Source organism: Pteropus alecto, unplaced genomic scaffold (genome assembly GCF_000325575.1).
Source record: "Pteropus alecto unplaced genomic scaffold, ASM32557v1 scaffold131, whole genome shotgun sequence".
Classification (NCBI taxonomy): domain Eukaryota; kingdom Metazoa; phylum Chordata; class Mammalia; order Chiroptera; family Pteropodidae; genus Pteropus; species Pteropus alecto.
Window position 1 is genome coordinate 24,653,128 of NW_006434709.1, and position 20,127 is coordinate 24,673,254.

The following is a 20,127-nucleotide window of genomic DNA, read 5'->3' on the forward strand; positions in this document are numbered from 1 at the left end:
GCACAGATGAAATTAGCCTCACAGCGCTCCCTTTTTCTGGCTGCACCACTTACCTGCTAGAAGGCTGGTTTAAAGCCACATGACGAGCCAGCCAGCTGCCAAAACACATCTCGAGACATTGCAAACAAACATGTGGGATGCCACAACCACACACCAAGAGGTCCATCACTTCCTAACAGACAGCCGGGACCAGTGTGCTCTTGGCTCCACAGCCTCTCCCTATCCTGGAGGTTGGCTTAACATTAGATTATAACCCTACCACCTGCTGAGTCTTAGTTAATCTGTAAATGAGGCTGGCGATACCATGTCATATGGTATTCTAAGGACTATATGAGACCAGGTACTCTTTATGCATGATCACCTTTAATATATGCTTCCTGCATCGCCCCACTTGGCCACATCTAACTTAACTGGTTTTATCCAACTCAATTTGTTGAATAACTTCAGCTATTGGGCCTTGTGACTTTCCCCCAATCCAATCCCACATATAAACTGAATAGAAACAAACACAGAGCCTGCCCTCAGAGAGTTTAAAGTTTAGTGAAGGACACTGGCATTAAGGTAGCACAAACAGATGTAAAATTACAGCTCTGATATAAAAGAGATACACACTGTGCCCTGAGACCACAGAACAAGGGGCAGTCCGAGGAGGCGGCGGTCCCAAGGATGAGAAGGATTATCCTTGTGGGGCAGAAGGAAGGGCGTGTACAGGGCTTCGAAGAGGAAGGCTTGCAGGACTGGGGTACAGAAGGTGAAGGGGTGTCAGGGAAGATGCTGCTAGAGAGATAAGCAAGGGCTAGACCATGGAGGGCCTGAAAGCAGGTTGAGACGGTCTCTATGGTGAACCCCAAAGGAAGTCATCGCAGATAGTAAACAAGGAGAAGACATGATCAAAATTGAGTTTTTAAAATAAACAAGTGGAAAATACCTCACTCATACGGAGGACAGATTGTAGGGGGCCAGTAGTCATTTAAGTGAAGGAGATACAAGGTGGCCGCAACAGAACTGCCCAGAGAGATAGGTTCCCAGGGAGGGGAGGTCAGAGGAGGCCTCCTGGAGGGTCGGCCAGGTCAAAGGGCAGGAGGTTTGGTGGCATTCGGGGAAGGAATGGGCATTCCAGACAGAAGCAAAGATATGGAAGGAAGGAGTGTTTACAGAGACCAATGGACAGGAGGCTTGGTGTCGTGGGCCTATTAAGTGTGAGACAGAGAGCGATGAGAAATAAAGCACTAAGATGGCAGGCTGGTAGGGACCAAGAGGAAGAACGCCTTCCCTTCCCCGACCTGCAGAGCCGCATCCAGTGAGTTATCAGGAGCCACAGAACGGTTTTAAGCAGAGAAGTGATATGATCGAGTTTCATTTTAGATAGATGATTCTATCAGTTGGGCAAAAAAAAAAAAAAAAGGCATATGAGGAGATCTGAAAGCTGGAAAGATTCATTAACTAGAAGGCTATGCACCCACCGTTAAAATATTGTGCAGATATTAAAGATGATTAAAGTTGGAAGATTCTCATGGCTTAATCTGAGATACAAAGCAGTATGCATCATATTATCTCAAATGTGTGCTCCTGTATATATTTACATAAAGATTGAATGAAAATAAATCAAATTTTTAATAGGGTTATGTAACTAAGTTGCAGGGTTATAGATGATTTTTATTTACTTCTTTGGAGTTTTCTGCATTTTCTACAAGGAGAATGTGTTTATGAAAGTTCACAATTAGGAAAAAAAAAAAGATTTAAACTACATGAAGTCACCATGGATGCCCCTATCAAACTGATAGCGACAATTTAGTTTGCTAATGCCTGATATTTAGTGACCCTAAATCATAAACCACAAGATAAATGTCATTCTCTCTGTGTTCACAGAGAGGAAAATGAAAAACAGGGAAGCAAAGTGATTCATTTAACATGACACAAAGGGCCAGAGGCAGAAGTAGACAGAAACTAGGTAGATGCATGCACTCCTCAGCTGGTTCAATTCTTTTCGCTGAGAAATGATTTGAACAGAACAGATCATGCACAATCCAATAATTAAGATAGCCAAAATAATTAGAGACAGTCCAACAGACTGCATGATTATCAGTCTAGATCAATAAAGAAAAAGTCAATCCGCAGCCTTGAATAAATAAGGCCGCAGGCTACACTGCTACAGGGACTGTTTCAGAATCCTGTACTTAATTATGACAGTATTTTTCTTGAAGTGAGGCTGGGCCAGCATGAGAGAAAGGAAAAAAACAGAAGTTGCTTTCACACTGTGGCCATCCTCATCTATCATGATTGTGTTACAAGAGAAGACAAAGCTACTGTAGGGAAGAGGCAAGAGAACTAAAGTGTTAAATCAAGCTACATTCAGAGACCGCAATATGCTGATCAGCCCTGCAGCCAGGCCAGGAGGACACCTGCAGAACAATGGAAGATTTCTGCTGGGATTGCTAACAACCCATTCCCCACACCTGTGAAGGGGAAACAGGAAAAACAGTCTTTAAGTGGCTGCCTTACACAAAATAAAATAAAATCATTCATTCCCTACGGCTAAAACCATGGGGAACCTGTGGATTGAAGGCTGGGAACTGCCAGCAGGCCTTGCACAATACAAATTCTACCTTTTCACGCCACATTCTCTTCCCCTTCCCCTTCCTCACTGTATATCCATATCTCTAAACTGTAACTCACAGGAACTAAAGAATGATATATAAACTGAATTCCCTGAACAGTGTATGTGTGTGGGGGACGGGGGGGTTGGTTTGGGGGGCTCTCTCACTGTCTTTTTCTCGGTACTCTTTACTGTCTCTCTCACTGTCGTCTCTCAGGCTCTCTCACTCTGTCTCTGAGAGAAGACCACACTCTGTCTGTGGAGCGTTACCTCTTTTCTAGTGAACTTTCCGCTGACTCTAACTTTGGCGTATGTGTTGAATTCTTTCTACACTCTCCGTCAAAGGACCCTCTTCTTCTCAGTGCCAGCCTTGGTCCCCTCACTGCATCAAAGGTAGCACAAATGATACATAAACATGGCACACTTAACTCCCATGCCAGAAGAAGAAGTATACATAGTCTCATTCCTTTAATTTATCATCATTTCTCCACATTTTCCCGTCACCCTCAAGAGCTACATAAACACAATACTGGATGGAGACAGAGCCCCTGTCCCTCTCATAGGCAGTTGTAGTCTCAGAATAGCACCAGGCCTGACTGCTTTTATTCCATGTGTACCCAGAAAACACAGCAACGATTACCCAACAGGAGACTGGCTTATGTGACAACTATTTTTATTTATTAATTTTAAAACTTCAGAAAAGCTTAGAGAAACCCAGAGATATTTTTATAGCCTAATATAACATTCTTGGCTTCATTGGATGATGAGGTGAGACTATGGGGAGGGAGGATGGAGGAGGTAGGAGGCTTTCCAAAATTGCCAAGCTTGCGGATTAAACAAGTGCAAATTAGTCAGGTCCAAATTTGTGCTGAAATGGACAATACTGTATTTTGCAAGCTATAAGTAGCATTTACATGCAAACACACAGAAAATGAATAACCAATTTACATTTTCTTAATCTCTGCAAGTGGCCCTGAGGATCCATGGGATAACAATTAACTAGAAATTCAGCATCCATTTGCCCTAATTCAACCTTGCACAGCAAATCCCCCAGTATCTGCTTTTTCTAAAGGAAGTAGTAATGGGCTGTCCAGCCAAAATGCCCCACAAATGAGACCTGGAAGGGCCTGTCAATCACCTTGACACTCTCACAGACCTGCCCATTTGTCCTCCTGGTGACCCCTCTCTATTTCTGAGCCCTCCTATAGTCCCTTGGGCTAAGTCACTCTTACCCTGCTCTCATAAATAGGAAGTGTCATGTACTTTGATAGTGTACTAAGTTGAGACTTATTTATTGCAAGACAGAAGAACACCCCAAAGGCCTCAGGCACTGACCAAGTCTTCACTCAAGTCCCAATGTCTTCACTCACAAGGAATATCTCCTGATACCTCACCTAGAGACTATTAACCCCAACTTCAGACCTAATTCCAACTTGCTTCATCTACAGCCCCCTGTTCTTAGCCCATTAGGTGCACCAAAATGGAATATAAAAAAGGACAGCTAGAGGTAGACAACGGAAGCAAAAGGAAGTGATATTTTAAAAAGTAGCAAGCATTAAAAAAATCAGAACAAGCACAATCATTTTTTTAAAAGACAATAGACTGTCATTTAGTTTTGAGGCAAATAGTTCTACACACCTCTATATTTCCTAAAGGTACCTACATATTACTTCATAGTTAATCATGATAACTTTGAGTCATTAAGCCAAAGTTAAATTTAATGCTCTCAGTTTCAGAGAGCAGAGGTATACATAAATGCATTGAGTAAATATATCCATCCAGTTAAATAAAAACAAGTTTTGATGCACAGAAAGTAAGGTTTTAGCTATCTCGAAAACTTACTCTTTACTTTCTGATGCTCTAAAAAAAATCAAGCGATGTAATAATTTGGAAAACTCAGAAATCATGATGTCTGACCCTACATTTGTAAAATGAAAAACTGTGATCTAGAGAGATTCAAATGACTTGCCAAGGTCCTATATGTAGCAGGAAGAGCCAGGACCAGGCCTATAGCTCCTGGTGCCCAGGGTTCTTCATCTCCCTACCACATAGATGCGTGCCCCTCTGTATACAAATGATGTTTGCCAGCTGTTCCAAAGTTCCTCTCCTCCATCACATATTAGTCAGGGAACACATCCTCTTTGTAAAAACTGGTTTGAGTTTTGTGGAGTGATGTGCTGCGTACATACATTTAAGGTGCTTGTTCTTACGTAAGTATTACCTTCTTCATCATGTGGCTACTACAGAGTAATTTAACTTCCCTAGTTCATAAGTCTCCCATGGATTTTGTAAGACTCTTCCCTATTATTACTGTTTGTAAAAGGAAACAAACAAACAAAATCCCAAGAGAATGAAGAAACTTTCTAAGAAATAATTCCCAAATCAAGAGACCAAAGTGAAAACCGTTATGTGATGGCTTTCCTCTCATTCTCCATGGATAGCCTCTCTCCCATTTTACCCATCGCCATTCAGTATAGGTCAGTTAACTTTCTTTTAACAGATTTATTTTCTTCCTCTTAGACAATCTCCTAAGTAAGTCTTCCATATAACCAAAATGATTACGACGGGCAAAGAGAAAGTGATATGCTCAATACTTTGATCATAGACAGTCTATTGTCTGGATGTCACACTCTGGCTTTCTCAGTGAGAACTGGTCTGATCCTGTTGGGGATGACATGGATGACTATCTTGTCTACTTAATTAATCTCTGCTTTGTGTGGAAAGATTTAAGTAAAAACAACCGGTCCAATCAAGCATCAAAAGGTGAACAGTAGATCTGCCATTATCATCATTGCCATGGATAACTAAAGAGGTTACCTGGGTATATCCTTTCCTCTACATAAAAGGGGAAATTTGGGGTCAAGAAAAAATGGAGCATGTTCAAAATTTCTGAATAGGGCTTTCAGTGAAATTAACTATTATGCTAATTACACTATGTGGCAAGCCACCTAAAATATCATTCAAGGAAAAAAAAAGAAAGAAACTAAAATGAATAATCAAGATTCATAGTATGAATTAAATTAAAATAATCAAATATAACTTCCATTGGATTATTAAATTTAGAAAGCACATCTCTAAAACTTTTGAACAAAATGAAGCATAACACATAATTGTAGACTTCTCATTTACCTCATGTGGATTATGAGTAATAAATACATTCATGAAGGAAAGGATGAATAAACCTAGAATTTCCTCCTGTAGTAACAAAAATATATATATATGATTTTTTTTCATCAAGATCTTTTCAAAACTTCTTCAAAGAAATTTAAAATGAGTAAGGAAGGCAAAATTTAGATTATACTATGCAATTTTCCAAAAGGTATGCCTTTTTTTGCTCTCTATTATAAAATCTAACTCCAGTTCCTAAAATCAAATATAACTTATTATTACCAGTTCCCTATGAAATCATCTAAGAAGAAAAATATATGTACAGTTGAGTGCTTGCAACAAAATGGCAAACGTTGCTCCCATAGAAGAGAATTTCTGGAATAATTTAGAAAGTCCTGCTTTCTCCTTGGAAACCCTCAGGAGCAAAAAAAGAAAATTAGCAATAAGAAAGCAAGTCACATTCAAAATGGCAAAGGAAAGACATGTGCGTGAACAATTTGAAAACAGGAAAAGGCTCTCAAACTTGGATTGTCCTAATTCTTACCTGGTTCTAGAGAGAATTGACCCTTTTTCTCTCCTTACACTTTGCTAAGTTAATTAGGCTGCTGTTTTCTGGGCATTCTATAATTACAGCCAGTTAATGCTGCCAAATACCTAACAAGTTACACGGATCCAACCTCTATTATTTACAATGAGAAAATGAAGATCTGGAGGAGTGAGGCGACTTGCCCAAGGTCACATAGCTATTTAATAGCAGAGGGAAGATGATGCCCTGAGTCTCTTGACTCTTGTCACCTCAACAAACTGCAAAATAAACTGGCTGGGAGGGAGATCACTTCGGAATGCCAGCAAAGCCACTGGTGTCTTGGAGAGCTAGCTCTCCTTGAAGAGGGAGAAGAGCCCTCTAGTACCCCACGTGATTCTCCAGGCATTTTCAGTATACAAGAGCCTCCCTAGAAACAAGGCTGACGCAGCAGCAGAGCAGCTCCGTGAAGAGCGTGATGAAGGGCAGCAACCCAGAGTCTCTCAGCAATTCATTCTGGCTGGTCTGCTTTCTGGCCAAAGGAAGTATGTCATTGGACTTGCAATAATTTTATTGGGGAAAAAAAAGAGAGAGGGAATATTTAATATGCCAAAATGGAAAGACTTAGAATGAACTTGACAAAACGCCATCTATATATTGAGTTCCTAGTTATTTGAAAGTCACCCTACTAGGTCCTGTAAGGAAATAGAAGCAAAGGGAGGTAGGGATTTCCTATGGAGATAAGTGGAAAGACAAGAAAACCTCAATAATAATATAATTCTTTAGTTAAAGATTCAGAACATTTTATGAGGAAAACCCCCCATAAAGAAGCATTCTGTTAATCCATGCATTAGTTGATGGACATTTGGATTGCATCCACCTTTTTGAAAATGTGAATAGTGCTGCTATGGACATTCATGTAGATTTTGAGTTTCTGTTTCCAATTCTTCTTGGTATATTCCTAAGGTTGGAATTGGTGGATCATCTGGAAAATCCATGTTTAACTTATTGAGGAAACCATCAGACAGAGCTTTTTAATAAAAGGAAAGATAGGACAAGATGGTATTTTAGAAAGATAAATGCACCTAACAGATGCTTAAAGAAATAAGATCCCATAGAGATGGTTCCTCAAAGACCCACCAAATAGCTGCTCATTTGCTTCTTCCTGCTTTCCTTTCTTTTCCTGCTTGCTCTCCTGCTTTTTTTTTCTATTGGAACCTTCAAATTGGCATGCAATCTGGTAGTCCAAATATATGTCCACCCACATACCTTGTGGCTCTACACCATCTTCTGAGGCTTCTGTGCTGAAATCCTGCTAGTGCAGCCCATCTGCAACGGTTCAGATTATTTTCTTGCTTCAGATTTCTTGCTCTAAAGAGGTCCCAAGCTTTAATAAGTAGGCTTCTTGGTTTTAAATGAGAGGCCCAAGGGGAACACAGCAATTCTGTCAGGAAACGTGAGGTGCTCTGCAGTGGTTTGACATAGACATTCCTGCCAAGATGTCTGGGGTTCATCTTAATACACTCTCCCTCCATCCTATTCCTCCAAACACAGAATCATACGCTGTTAAACAACCACTTCTTCAGGTGGCCTTCCAGGTTTGTGATTTTGAAAGCAAACAATTCTTTACAGAAATTTCAAGGATTATTCAAGCCCAATTCAGACACAAGTAAAGAGGCTTTACTTCAAATTAAAATGGGTTAGTTTCTCAGATTTTGAATATGTGCCTCCATCAACACAGGCAATAGCACACAGTGATTTGTTAATTTTCTTTCTCAAAGTTATTATAGTTCTAGATGCACTTGGAAGTTACCAGTCCAGGGATGAGAATGAAACATGGTATTGTCACTGTTGTTCTGCTACAAAAAATTAAAAGAAGTCGTATTGTGGGGTGAACGGATTTTTATAAAGCGGCTTGGAGATGGGGGCGGGTGGCCAAGGCATGTTCAGAATAGTGCTCTCCATGAAGCTGTTCTCTGCACTTCCACTGGGGACGGGGTTGAGGAGACGAAGTCCATGCAGCAGAGAAGCACCCAACACTGAGCTCACCAAACCAGGGTGTATTAAATTTATAGCAACTGCACTATCAGATCTTAGAGTACACTGGTATCCACTAAAACACATGATTTTGAACATTTTACATTCCATTTAAATTTAAAAATACAATTATAAATAAGCCTCCTTAGAAACAACCATGCTGTCCCTGGGTCACTAGAGATTAAAGAGTTGCAAACAGCTCTTCAAGAAGCAAAGTATAGGGCTTTCTGGGAACTTCCATGTGCCCAGGAAGGGTAGCAGAATATGCCATCCCAAAATAGGCCTTTGGCATAAGGATTATTGTGAGCTGACGGCAATTGAGAAGTCGATACAAGAAAAGCTCTCTGTCCTCCTCCTATTGGCTTAAAAATAGGACATAAATTTGCAAAGATGTGCCACCCTCACCCAACCACCAGTAAAGACAGAAGTTAATCATTGAAGACAACTCTAGCCTCTTACTAGCCCAGAGATAGTACTAGAGGAATCTGCATTTAAAAAATTGCTAAAACTAATCCTTGTCAACCATTAGTTTCCCCCACATATTTGCCTTCCCATCATTCGCCAGCTCTAGAAACTCAAAGTATTTTTCCTTTGTCTTGTCACTTCTCTAAATATGTATTGTTCTTTTGTTAAGATGCTACTTAAGCCCAAGCTTTAACCACCTCTCTGAGTTACTCATCTCTGACTACTCCCATGTATATTTGCATAATGCATATGTTAAACTTCTATTTGTTTTTCTCTTGTTAATCTGTCTTTTGTCAATCTAATTTATATGGTCCCCACCAGGGAACCTAGGGAAAAGATGTTTTTTTCTCCCCTATCTTCATCAGGGCAGGATGTGGAAAGAGAACATAGTAAATCTGGAATAGCTGGTAGAAAATCTGGGTTCTCCTCTCAGTCTTGTTTTACTATGAAATGACCCCAGGTAGGACAGGACTGCCATGTGAACTTGCCTGTTGTGGCAGGCACCATGCTTTCTTAGCTAACAGAGGCCAGTTTTTTGTTCAGGTGTCAGGCAGCCAAGTGCTTCCTGGAAAAATTGGGCACTTCCCCAGCACCTGGAGGGAAGCTTTATTGGTCTTAGGGAATTATAATAATTTCATTCCACTTGCCAGGGATTGGTTTATCAGTGAACATGTGACATAATTCTGACTAATGAGACCTGTGGGAAGTCTGCTGAGAGACTTCTGGGAAATTTCATTTATTGTAAAAAGTTCACAAAACCAGGGCTTGGCTCTCTGGCTTCCCAGCCTTTGAACTGTTGCTGTGAGAGGCAATGACACAGCGCTGCTGTGAACAGGGAGAGACAAGCCTGAAGGCAGATCAGCCATGTTGGGACTACTAAAGCCCAACAGCATTGAATTTTTAAACAGCCCTGGTCTAGGTTTCCTCCGGCTTTCTTGTTATGGGAGATAATACGGTTTTCCTTGTAGGATAAGCCATTTTTATTTGACTTTTCTGTTATTTGGCACTAAAAGATCCTTAACTGATAAACCCAGCTACGTGAGTGGATAAATGTTTACCAAGCACTTTATTAATTGTATTTTTAAATGTTAGACTCACAACCCAAATTATATGTCTCGTACATAATCAGAAATGCTGCTATACCTGACCTTTTCAGAAATAAAAACAACTCCAGAAAACTACATATATGGCAGAATACTTGCCTAGGAGAGGAAAAAAAAAAAAGTCTGCCATTTTAACCCACACATAGAACTGAAAGAGGGTTAAAACAAGAACGCTGCGATGATTTAGAGATGTTCTAAAAAACATGCATGCCACAAATTTCCAAAATGAAAATCTGGGGCTATTAGTAAGAAGCACTCCATTTCCCCTGTGGCACAATCAAAATATTACTGCAGGATCATCTGTACATGTGGTTTAGAGAAGAGGGAACCATTTTGCTTAATGCCTCTCAGGGGTTCTCAGACGTACTTATTTCAATAACTCTGTCACTTTTGGACTACGACCTTTTATGATTTCTCTTGTCATTTAAAAAAAAAAAAATTTCCCATATTGGGGATGTTGGAATCAGTTCAAAAGACTAATAGGTGATGAGTTATTTATACAACTTCCAATTTTCCAAATCAATGGTGGTACCTGGGATGACTTCAGGGAACTGAAACACTCATGCTCACAATATCCATCAGCTCCCCTTACAATCTTCACCCCCCAAAAATACACAATTTAGATAAAGTCTCCACCCCCACTGGCAATCAGGGTGCTGTCTCTAAGCCTCTTCTGTACAAGATTGAAGGGCTTCCCCCCATCCAGATGAAAGACTGTTTTAAAAATTAAAACCAATTTGAGATTATGCTGATAACAACCTTCCCTCCCTCACAGACATTCTGATAATATGCTTTCAGAAAGAAAAGAAGGGGTTAGAGTTAGACACTAGAAATTGCATGTAGTTGACAGGGGTTTGTATTGGAAGTGAAAATTGTCTGTCAAGGGCATGATAGTAAAAAAAATACGGTAAGGATCACTGCTCAAAGTTCCTTTCAACTCTATGAATCTTTAATTCTACATGTGCTTACCATTTTCCTCCTACCGAGTTGAGTTTGTTTCAGTAAGAAAAAGTAACACTTGAGAGGGGGAAAAAAAAAAAAGGAAAGCAATACAACATGGCTTTGATGCTTCTTTGGTGGTCATCTTCTGGCTGAATTTTATCTTTTACTACATAGTAAAGTTTCCTTGTGTCTTTTGTTTGTTTCAAACACCTGAACAAAAAGACAGCATTTTCCAGAAACGTTCATATTAGCAGTCATTATTTTTCCTGTCACTCTTTAGCTCATCTTTTTATTTTTCTAGTACCTGTTAGTTTTAGGTTCCTTCAGCCAATACCGCCATTGTCTGAACACCAAACAAGTTTCCCTACGATATGTTAGATACTAAGGACTGAATCACCTAGAATAAGTGATTCTTAAGTATGGATGGCATAAAACAAATACTGAGCTCCAATTGGCCTAGTCCCATTGGCCATTATTCCCATTGGCCATTATATTTTTGGTTTCTTCCCTCCTGCAGCTTATCTTCTATGTCAAATTGTCACTCTGATGATCTGTTTCATAATTTTTCATTCATATAACAGGTGATTTATTCTGTTGTGTTTTAGGATAATTTCACTGAGTACCATTTAACAGGATGCCCATACTTAAAATTCCATGACAACTGTAAACATTACTGTAAGCAGTTTTTAAAACTGTGAGAACTTGAGAAATGGCATTCAAACTCAAATTAACCAACAGCTCTCCCCCACCTACTCAGACCCCTTTTAATACTGCTCGGTGTGGTTAGGGAAAGCACAACCCCACGACAAGGAGAACACAGCACCCATGTTTTTCCCTAAGCAGCCTCTTATTTTCAAAAACATTTCTTTTCCAATACTCCGTAGTAACATTTGTTGGCCGATTGAGTGAAGCAAATGCTCACATCCCCTTCACCAAATAAAAATTCCTTGAAATGTAGACGAAAGAGATCCAAGCCAAATATAGTTTCCCACACCCCACTCCCCCTACCCTGCCTGTTCCACTGTTATAGACCCTAAGTCTGAAAATCAGTGCTTACAGGCATGGCAGATGGAATCATCAATGTTGATCTGCAGTTGAGTAAAATGTTGTAAAGGGACAGTTAAGCTTTTTGGAATTATCTATATATTCCCACTTGTATTTCTGGAATTTCTTCCCTGTTTACCTGCATAGTATTGAATAACTTGGAAAAACCAAAAGGGAACATATTATTACATCCTTTAGATCTTTAGAGGAGAAATGAGTTGATTGATTTTTACCAATGAACAAAATATTAAAAAATCTAAACACTGGGGGACATCCAGCAAGTTACAGAAAATAATTCAGTGTGTCCTCAGTAACTCAAGATAACGGGGAACTAAAATAGAGCTTGTATTGTTCCCCTTTTTTCACTTGCTAATGCATTCCCTGATGGGTGTCCCCATGACATTTTTGTTTGGTCTGCAATCAGCTTATCTGGCTGAGTTACAAGAAAGATGGAGTAGAGCATGTAGTTTTCCCGTTACTCTGCAGCAAACAAAGGCTGTCAGCTCCATGCCAGCTCTCTCATGCTCCAAGAAGTTCAGTTACTTCCTTTTAGTTAAAACTTGCAATAAAACAGATTAATCACTGCAATCACTTTTAACCACAGGGAAACACTGTGAGAGGGCGAAAAAATAAGCTGTCATGAATTTTACCAGATTCTGAAGATAAAGTCCACTTTCTATTTACGATTGGCTTTATTTTGATAAAAATCTTTACAACCAGTGCAAAGCTTTAGACAATGTCAATGGTGTGGTGCTTTTTAAAAATAGTAAATGTAAAAAAAACAATTTTTTAAACCTAAAGTAAGTCTACATGATTAAAGATCTTATCTGATTTGTCCCCAAAATACTGAACTAATTAATGCTTTACTCCAAAATAGATATATTTGCTATTTGTATTATTTGCCATTCCTCCAGTTTGGTTGTTTTCAACTATTTTCTTCCATTTTACCAGTTACTTTTGAAAAGGCATAGGAAGTGAGGAGGATGACCGAATCTGATTCTTTTTATTCTTTTACTAGAAAATAATTCAAGAAAATGAGCCCCAGTTGTTCACACAATTGAGTATTAAAGAAGGACAGTGGACTCCCCCTGAAGGATAAGGTAGACATGGAAAGCTGAGCTCAAGGAAGAAAGAGACAGCCAATCCAAGGTCATAGCTTGCTTGGCGGAGATGGCAGATGAGTAATCTCGGGTATACTGCATAGCAGGTGTATTCAAAGATGAAAGGAGAGTTTATTCTTGGTAACTGTTGGGAAAACCCTATGACCTGCCTAAATTCTTTCCATGTTTCCATTCCTCATGGTCTCCCACTTTACATTGACATTGGGCGTCTTAGCCCTCAGTGGAATGTAACCTCCATCCAGATGCTCCCCCACAAAAAAGATTATTTTCTATAGCAATCAAGAACACTTGCAATTATGAGTAGTCTGTCTGCCTGATGGGGTTTGAGGGCTCTTTTTAAGCTTTGAAGAAGAAAAATCAGTAGCTAAGGGGAAAAAAAAAATCACAGCAACTCGAGTATAATTGGTTGTGAACTTTCTATGACATAGCAAAAACTCTTCTTTTTTTCCCCCTCAAGGCCATTGCTAAATGTTATCCATGAAGCATGGTGAATACAAATTCCATTGATTCTGGCAATTTTGATCACAAGCCACTTAAAACTCCATCCACTTTTATGTTTATCAATTACTTTTAAAAGACAATTCTTGTGTGCATATGAAAAAGAATGAAAGCAAGTATCTTTTTTTTGATAGCAGAGTAGCAAGTAAGAATTTCTGTTTGAGATAACCTTCAAGAGTGTTAGCAATAGTATGTTTTGAAACACAGAGTATCACACTTGGGTATGGTGAGCCTCAAAACATTGTGGGACAAACTACAAATCTAGTCGTTAAAGGTTGTGTAGTATGAACTGGCAGTTGTTTAATTGAAAAAAGTTCATTTATTCCTGTGTCTAATGTCTGATATGATGCAGAAATAAATGCATCATCTTCTCTCCCCATGCAAGATAAATGTGTGTGATGTAACAGTGCACTGGGAGACCCACCATAAATTTCAGCCATGGTAGGAAAAACGACTCTTTCCTGTGCCCAGACGAGAAATCTGCTCTGCTAATGAGCAGTGAGAGAAGCAATCTTCAAAGTGGAGTGTGTACTTGCTGAGAAGTACACAAGCAATTCTTTGGAATATGGGATAAAATAGTTAACTTCCATTTATATCTATTACCACAGCCCTTCAATATTTGCCTTTGTCTGTGCTGTATGATATGCGTTAGTATAATCCATGCACATGATTTAAAAATGAATAAATGTAAATTATCTAGAATGATGCTCAAAACCATTTTGGAGATTTCTTTCACTTCAAGAAGTAAAGAAAGAAAAAGGAAGTCTTAATGATATCCCGAGCACTCCCAAAACTGAGGAATCCTTTCACCGGCAGCATCTTCTGGTCCAAGAGGTCAGGGAACAACATGTGAACTAATGGGTCAAGAAAGAGAAACAGTGCTAGCCTCTCCATTTTCCTAGATATATCTGCTCTTGGGAGATAATTACTAAAGAGCTAAAGAAAATCATCAATCTATTTTTGTGTCAGGTAGAACTTGATGGGTCCTGTACAGACTATTAATTTCATGGAAAATAAGCAACAGGGGAAACAGATAAATCATTAGCAGAGTGAAGAGCAGACCCAGTGAATTCCTACAAATTCTCCTTCTTTCTTTTTCTGGCAGAGAGCAAAATGACAAAGCGTCTATGTCCCACTGTCTTTGATATCTCCATTTACCTCATTAGAGGAAAAATGCTTCTGAAACCACAAGGACATGTTTTATTTTAAGTTTCAAGAATTCAATCCCAAGTGATTTATACAAGTTACCATTAGGCATACAGAGTTATAATCTTCACATTTCTGAAATTCTATCATTTTAAATTCCATAAAAACAAAACACTATAGCATTCATTTTTCTTCTGTTTACTGCAAGCAATATATAATATTAGAATTTGATTTATATAAACAAGGTACATATATTTGAAAAGTAATGTTAATTGTTTTTAAAGAAAATTTTTAATTAAAAAAATTTTAAATAAAGTTAAGGCTAGCAAAAACAGTTGGAAGTTTTGATATAATTTCAATGACTAATTCCTATTCAAAATTAATTTCTCCATAGTTCTACATAATGTATTCACTAGTCTCATCAATGTTTATTTATTAAAGTCAGTGTTTTCAGTAAGTGAAAGAAGCATTATATAATGTTTCCAATTGAGTCTCCTTCCATCTGTCCTCCTATTTTACTGTTTATCCAGTAGTTTAAACATAAGAATTACACTTGGAACAGAATGGCCAGCAGTCCCCCAAAGAGTACAGCACTCCAGCACTTTGCACACTATTTTCTGTCATTTACCTACCAATGCTAGCAGCCTTCCCAGAGTACTTGTTCCATAACTTTCTAAGAATAGTTACTGTATAATCAACTAGAAAATAACTCCATCACTTGATATAAGCTTGATGAAGGCATTTTTATCCATTTTGTTCACTCCTGTATCTTCTACACCTAGAACAACCCCTGACAATATATATTTGTTGAGTAAATACACTGGGTGAATGAATGAATGAAATAAATATTATCAGCCCCATTTTACAGATAACTAAGACTCAGAGGATTTCATAAAGGTAGCAGATGGTAGTGCCATAATTTAATGTAAGCCAACCTCCGGGATAGAGAAGCGACATGGAATGAAGAACCTATCTTTAGGTCACCTCCTCTCATCTCCTGGGCTCTTTACACCATCCATGCCACACACTCTTGACTGACTGACCTTCACATATAAAGAAAAGCTTCTTTCAAACCCATGACAGTCCCAGTGTCACTGAGGGGCCTGAGGCTCTATGCTTTAAGTCATTCTCTCAAGTTCCTAACTACAGGCTTCCTCAACTTTTCTACCCCTCTTATTACTAAGTAAAGGATAATTACATTTGCATACTTATCAGAGACAGTCTGTATTTTGACCAGCAAAGTTTCCTTAGCATCCAAAGTTAGCTGCAAGAAGGGCCTACATGAAAGAATAATTTAGAGTCAATTGACTAACTCAAATACAAAAGAATTTCCACATTTGTAACTAAAATCTTCCTAATATTACCTGGAACATAATAGGCTTTCGATGGGCATTTATTGCATTGACGAGTAATCTATAGAAATAGAATGTGAACCTAATATCTCTAACACATTTGTAAGTTTCCGTGTTACCGCTGTGGACAAGATAGGGAAATGTGGATTGGTCAGTAAAGTGCAAGTAAGAGGACTTATGGCTAGAAATACAGCTGTAGTCAAACTTAGCTGGTGAATGGTCCTTTGCCAGCCTGGTAGAATAGCATAAAGTTGTTTTTGGGGGGTTTTTTTGCTTTTTTTGAGTTATATTTATTAGTTCTGTTTTTGTATCATTTGGCTCATATTCTTCAACATTAATTAGGTAAACACCAACAATATAATAAATCTGGGGTGTCTTTTTTTGTATGTTAGAACTTAATATTTTATTTCGGACTTAGAATCAGTTTAGCATTGTTATAAATGATGACAACTGCCAACTAAATTTTGCTCTAATAGCACCGGTTTACATTTATATTTAATTTATTCTTTATATTGTAGTATTTGGTGTCCAATTCTCATAGTTCGCCATTTAAGCTTCTTTTTTTTTTTTAATATACAATCCATGAAGTGACTCCACCCCCTCCCCCCGACTCCCCAACCCTCCGTTTACTCTAGCACCCAATGGCACTACACACAACCATTAAAATAATAGACTGTATAGCCTATGCTAGGTTCTAGTCTTGGTTCTAGTTTTGGTTCTTAATGGGTTTATCAATAACTTCACCTCCATTCTCATTGAAGGTCCTGGTTGAGGGTCCAACCTAGAGCTTAGTGGGTCACTCTGGGCTAGACATGAACTAGAATCATAATGAAAGAGTAACAATCAGAATTTGATGATTTTTCCCAAATACTTGTCCCATTGATTCTGCCTCATGTGATTTCTCTTAAGTAGATTAAGACTATAGAGTCTACTTATTTCATTTCTAAGCCAATCTCTCATTGTCCATATTGAATGTTTCGATGTCCTCTCCATCTCTCAAAAATACCTGCCTCTAGGAACAGGAAATGCAAACAATTCCAATTGTGAAAATGTTTTCCATATTATCAACTCTATACTTTCCTCTGCAACTTTCACCCACCTCTTGGCTTTGCTCTCCAAGTCCAAACAAAACAAGGCTGACCTCTTTTTCTCTCAAAAAACTCACTAAATATGTGGTTCTTGTGGCCCTTTCTCGCCCCTCCACACTCTCCCATCTGAGCGTACTTTTCTTCTTTTATTATTAAAATTTTAAATGTTAGAATTCATAAATAAGGCAATTCAGAGAAGAAAATAAGAATGGAACTTGAGACCCTAGTTACCAATTTTTTTAAATAGATATATCAATTTCTAAATATATATGACTCATTTAAGAAGAAATTCATACCTCAGCCACTAATGTCAGATGCCAAAACAAAGGTTATAATGTTTACCTAATACGGGTGTCAAAATCATCTGTTTGAGAAAGGAAAATGTTGGTGATTTTCCTTTCTCAAATTATTCATAGAATTTTAAAGCTGTGCATTTCATCCATTCACTTCATAGATGATGACATTGAGATCCAGAGGAGATGTGTAACTAGCCCAAGGTAGGTTAGTAACAATGTTGAGAGTACTTGAGGTATTTTTGGCCATCTCCCAAATAACAAATATGGTCCTATAATGTACTGATGTCTGTTATTTTCTCCAACTTCCTTATGTCTTAATAATGTCAAATCTTTAACTTCCCAGGAAGCTAATTTTACATTGTTATTTTTACAACAATGATAGATTTTAGAACAAGAAAATTTCCTAAAGAATAGTCAGCCTTCCTAATACTATAGACAAGAAACTAAAGGCCAAGGAGGCCTGTCCACTTGTTGGAGGCTACACTGCAATTTAGCAGCAGAGCCAGCAATGGAGCCCATGTCTTCTGATTACAACCTAGAACTTTATTTTTCTGCTCAAAGGATTAGCTAAACACCACCGATATTATAAACCTGAGGTTATTTTAATCTAAAACCCTGTATTCATGACTAGAAAAATAGAATGCTTCTAACTAATATACAAATTGTGTCTTACAGAAGTACTAGGCTGGACAACCATTAGTCAGAATGATTGAAGAAGGAGGGACTTTGAGCAATGGGTGGGAGGTTCGATTCAATGACCTAAGGTCCCTTCTATCTCTAGGATTATTTGATTCTGGACTTCCAAGGAGCTGGGCACTTCAGCTAGCCAGAGCACCTGCAGAGGCAGGGAATGTGCAGTGTCCTGTAGGGAGGTCCCTCTCCTGCTGCTGAGCTGGACTCTGCCCTAATGTTGCAGGTTATTACTCTATATCCAATTTACATGCAATCAAATACTCTAGGCATAGAAAGACTATAAGGAAATGCAGGTCTGTCATCTCCAAAGACAGACTACACTGCTTAGCTTTCAAAATTGCCTTGCCTAAATGAGCATTCCAAAACTAAGCTTCCAAATTCAGCTTTTATGGTTTGTTCATGTACTATGCTACTATCAGAATTAATTATGCAGCATCTTCATGAGGAGAAATCAGATTTGAATATGAGTTAGAAGAGGAAAGAAAAGGTGCACTTCTCAAAGAAAGGTTACTGTATCTGATTCCCCAAAAGCTCTGGAGTCCTTCCATGTGCAGACTGGTTTCAGATGGCAGTCCCCAGCTGAGCTAGCCATAGGAAGGAGGAAGTTGACACGTTTGAGAAATGAAGAATATGCCATGCCAGCTAACAAGACTCTAAAGGCCAAAATATTATTAACTCCCTCCTTTCTAAGCAATTCCATTCCAAACTGTAATTCAACACAAGTTTGTTCATTTGCTTTCCTAAATGACTACTAAATACCAAAATGTACTGGTTTTAGACTTTTCCTTTTTTCCCAGTAATGAATCCAAGGCAAAGAGGTTTTCTTTTCATCTCAAAGAAAAAGAATTCTCAATAGAATTGTCTCAATGAGTGTTTTTACATGAATGAGATTACAAAAAAAATCAAACTATCTGATTGCATGCATGGGGACCAGGTGCTGCATAGATTTCAGAAGAGCAAATTGATGCTCTACAACTCAGTGCCAAAAAAAACAAAACAACAACAAAAACATTCTTACAAGATTATCTCAAACGCATAAGAGAGAGTGATTACATAGAGATTCCACTGCAAGTCTAGAAAGCTCTACTTTCAGTGGTTTGGGCAGGTTCTTTCCTCTCCTCACCCTGGTGTGCCCAGACACGGAGGATGCTGTGCCCAGTCACCAAGAAGGTTCAAAAAAAGTAGATGTCCTATCTGCATCCAGCTGCCTCTACCAATGCATGGACGGTGTATTCGAGGTCTAATCCATAAGAACTCTGCACTTAGGGGGTTTGGAGGAAGGTTCCTGGGGCCTTCTTAGCTCTCCGTTAGCCTGAAGCTCCCATTAGCCTGCCAGCTACCACATCAGTTCTGCCTGCTACCAACATCAGCTCAATACAAGAAAAAGCCCCTTTCCTCCTCTTCGGAGGTTTGCACCACTTTTCTTCCAAAGGTATTTCTAAAAGGAAAGCACAACTTGAGAGAAGGAGCCCGAGTGGGAAAGGTGAGGTCTTTTTGATCGTTATCCCCCCGTGACGAGCAGCTCCAAGAAAACCGACACATGCATTCCAAGTCAGGCAGGTGTACAAAGACAGCGAAGGAAGGGCGGTGAGGGAAAGAAGAGGGGAATGAAGAAGCAAGGGAAGGAGAGAAGCAGATCAAAGCGGGGGACGAGAGCACAGACTTAAAGGAAGAGGGTAAAGGAAAAACAGGATGAGGAGGGAAGAAGAGAGTCATGGAAAGAAAGAAGACCGAGAGAGAGGGACGGAAGGAGAAACGGGGGTAAAGAAAGGGAGAGAGATAAAGAAAGGAAGCGGCGGGGAAGGATGAAAGAACGTGCCGGGCACGGGAGCGCGGCGGGGAGGTGGCCGCGGGGACCCCCGCGCCCCTGGGGACCCGCGGGCTGCGCTCCACGCCTGGGCGCCCAGGGCACAGGGCGCGCCGGCCGCTCACCTTTCAAGATGAGGGTGTCGATGTCCCGGTCGATGCCCAGAAAGTAGCACTTCCTCCAGAGGCCCGAGTAGGTGGCGAAGAGCGGCCGGCCGCACTCGGCGTCCAGCCCGCCGAGCCCAAGCAGCGAGCGCCAGGACTCGGGGTCCGCGCGCCCGGGGCCGCCGGGGAGCAGGCGGCGCCCCA

General features: G+C 39.5%; 1 protein-coding gene across 1 annotated transcript in view; it reads right to left on the bottom strand.

Annotated features, from left to right (window-relative positions):
• The window catches only part of TMEM178A (transmembrane protein 178A), a 43,457-nt gene extending 23,336 nt beyond the window's left edge, over positions 1-20,121 (bottom strand). Inside the window, exon 1 of the mRNA XM_006909649.1 lies at positions 19,945-20,121. The gene's annotated coding sequence lies outside the window, so the exon portion shown is untranslated. The remainder of the gene's footprint in view (positions 1-19,944) is intronic.
• Positions 20,122-20,127: the final 6 nt, after the last annotated feature.